The sequence below is a fragment of the Pygoscelis adeliae genome, unplaced genomic scaffold (assembly GCF_000699105.1).
Source record: "Pygoscelis adeliae isolate BGI_AS28 unplaced genomic scaffold, ASM69910v1 Scaffold404, whole genome shotgun sequence".
Lineage (NCBI taxonomy): Eukaryota > Metazoa > Chordata > Aves > Sphenisciformes > Spheniscidae > Pygoscelis > Pygoscelis adeliae.
This window is the reverse complement of record NW_008824598.1, coordinates 353483-357053: the sequence shown is the minus strand read 5'-3', so window position 1 is coordinate 357053 and position 3571 is coordinate 353483.

Genomic DNA, 3571 nt, shown 5'->3' with positions numbered 1-3571 from the left:
TTCCCTCCCAGCACAACTCCCCGTTGGTTTCAATTCCTTTCTTAAGGTGTCCTTGCCTCCCTTTGGGTTTCTCCATTTCTTCTGAGGGGTGGGCAGAAGCTGCCTGCCGCTGGTAGCAGTGGGCCTCCTCTGCCCGTTCTGCTGGGGCAGACCCGTATCTGTGTACATGGAGGCATGTACAGGGAGGTGCTGCAGCACAGCAGGGTGGGTGGCTGGAAGTGCTCCTGGTGTCTGACACCAGAAGCGATGGTCCTGCGAGGGGATGTATGCAGGATGTGTCTGCTTCTATTGTTTTACAAAAATTCGCTGCTACATCCTACAGAAACGGGTTGAAAATTAAATTCAACCATGCAGAAAACCAGCCTGTAGCTGCCACTGCTTTGTACTCAGAAACGGAGCAAACCCGTCATCTTCCTCGTATAAAAGTGGTGCAAACTCGTGTGCTGTCACGGGCTCGGTCGATCCTGGCCACAGCACTTTGGGGTGAACCAGCCCTTCACTGTGCTGCAAGGGCTGGGAGGGAGAGCAGGAGAGCTGGAGCAAAATGCCAGAATTTCCTCATTTCTAAGACACATCACACTTGCAGTGCTGCCCCATGGCCAGGGAAGAGAAACTCCAACCACAGGTCCAGAGCTGGAAGGCTGGGGGCATCCCAGGTGGCCCCTCCAGCTCAGCCCCCACCGCAGGGGGTACCAGCACATGGTTTGTTTAGCAGCGGGTGTGGGGTGACCCACAGCAGTTGTGACTGAGCATCATCACCTGCCTGTACAGCAGCGGAAAGCTGCTGTCTGTCCCGCTCTACTTGTAGCAATGCTCACCTCTGGCAAATTTATTGTTATGATAGGCGCTAGGAAGTTAAAAGGTGTCGGCTTGACAGATAAGTGTGTAGGATAAGGTCTGGTTGCCCTCTGGAGCCTGTGGCAATGTTCCCGATCACTCAAGTGGAAGAAGCACCAAGACCCTAATCTTCTGAGATGATGAAGAGCAAAGACTTGCTAAATCCGGACAAAATAAGCCGTATTTTTGTTTAGTTGTGGGTTGTTTCAGGCAAGGAGATTTTGAAAGGATCTTTGTACCTCACAGAGGATTGTTGCACTTTCATGTGATGCCAGCGGGATCAGTGGATGCTCTGGTGGGGTCCCGGGGTGAAGTGTCCGGAGGTCCCCAGCCCCCTCAGTAGCAGTGGTGGGTTATGGGCATCATCCATGTATTTCCCAAAATGTCCTGAACTATCTTCTGCTGCGGTTACTTCCAGCAGGTGTTTTTAAATGTGGTGACCATTCGTTCTTTTTCCAGCCCTTATTTTTCTCTCCTCTTCACCTGTTTGAATGTTGCTGCCACAGGGGAGCGGAGTAGGAGGGTTGGACCACTGGGCTGGAATTTTTTTTCCTTTTATTTTTCTGATTTTTTTTTAAACAACTGCGTTTTTAAATGACATGTTTATAAATATGGACCTTATTTTCAAAACAAAGCGCACCACTAACTTTGCGAACAGCTGTTACAAAAGAGAGCCGAGACCGGAGACCTTTCGCATCCATAACTCTGACCCTGTCCCTGCGAAAGCAGTGGTCAGCGCAGAGGACTTTGTTCTCGGGGTACGTCCAGGAGAGGCTTGTGACCGCTGCAGCGCTATGAACAGCTGTGTTTTGAACCACTTGTTTTAGCCTGGTGTCCCCAAGCAAGCTGGGCCCTAGCTCAAGCAGTCACTTGACTTGAAATTGGTGAAAATGCTGAACCCCTGGGGAGGGAAGGACCCCCTCGGAGGAAGCCCCCAGGGACCCCATTAGCAGCGAAGGGGATCCATGGGAGAGGAGCTGGCAGTGCTGGTGGTAGTCGGGGTGGTGAGGGCCAATGTGGGGTGGCCACATGGTGCTGAGTATCTCGGCATAACCGGGCGCTGGAGATGTTCCCTGGTACCAGTTGCAGAGGAGGTCTTAACTCCTGGTCCCCACGTGGGGCCAAGTTCTTCCACCAACTCAGTCATTCCCAGCACCGCTATTCCTCAAGAAAACATGCAATTTCTTCAATCGTTTAAATACTGTATTTGGGGAATCTACATGTTGCCTCGGCAAAACAGACCCTGTCAGCACCTGAACCCCTTCACCCTGCGCCTGCTCCCCAGCAAGCACCAACCTTGCCTGCGCGTGCCAGGAGGTTGCAGATGCGCCTGGCATTTACCGGCAAAAATAGCACATGCGCAGGTATGTTTTCAGTGGCACTTTGTATGTGCTTTAAATTATAGCAAGGGGTCAGCTATGTTTAAATGGACTCAGAGGTGAGACCGAAGAAATGAAGCTTAAAAGTCAAAGCAGTCCAACCTGCCCCGCCGTGGCGTAACTCTCTGAGTAACTTGCTGGCATCAAGCCATCGCCCTGACTCCTGGGAGAGATGCTTTAAAAGCTCCTCACATGGGCAGTTCAAATGATGTGCACATGGGTGAAGAGAAAATAGTGTTTAATTGAAGTGCTGCACATGTATATATGTTTTTAGGATAAACAAAACAGATTGGGCAAATATTTATTTCTGCCCCTACTGCTACAAAGCAAACTTTCCCACAGCTTTTGACGGAGATAATCTGTTTTTTAGCCATGATGGTGAATTTGTAATGACAAGTTTTCATTTTGAATGTTTCAGGACTTCCTGATTGGTTCTCATGCAATTATTTTGATTAACAATGAGGTTTTCAGACCAACTTGAAAGGGTCTTGGAGGCTTAGGAAGAACCTGGCTCTGTTACTCCTCTCTCGCTGGGATTATTTTCCACAGCTTTCTAGCACTTGCATCAAATTCTTTGGAAATCAAAGAAAACTGCATCTTAGAAATATTTCATATCTCCACCCCTTCTGAGAAGGGTTTCTTTAAGTTACAAAAAAATGCCTGTTCCCATATCAAAAAAAAAAAAAAAAGAAAAACATAGGGCTGTAACAAGAATGAAAAACCAACGTATCTTTTTTTAATGAAAAGGTGTATTTTTAACAAGAAGATTAATGCTTTAGGTGGTCATTTCTGTGAGAAAGCACCATCTGAAAACAGAGACTGAGAAGTATTCAGGGCATTTCTGATTAACAAGGAAAGGAGATCTCAAACTAGGAACCTCTGGATGTTTCCCTTTTATTTATAAACATAGGAGGTGGCTTAAGAAATTAGGAAAAAAATCCATTAGTGTTGCTTGCTTAGATGTTATTGTTCTATTTTTATCATTTATATTTTTTTAAGTTGATGTGGAAATCTCACACTAGCTTTAGAGCGTGCATGCCAGCAGATCCCCATCGGACCGCCTGCCTCTGTACCCCAGCCGATGGCATCTTTCTGCAGATGGGAACAGTCCTCTGGAGCTCCCGTTTCCCCCCAGAAAATGCCATCAAGGGCAGGTAACCATAAGCAAAAGTGATGTATAATGTGCTTGGACCTAGCGTACCCTGGGCAGGGTCCAAATCAGCTGGGACTGCACCTCCTTGAACTGCCCCGCTGAATGCCCACAGCCCACCAGGCTCCTCCTCATGGGGAGGTGAAAAATAGGAGACCTTGCTTCTGCTCACAAGAGATGCACGTAGAGGTAACCCAATCTCTCT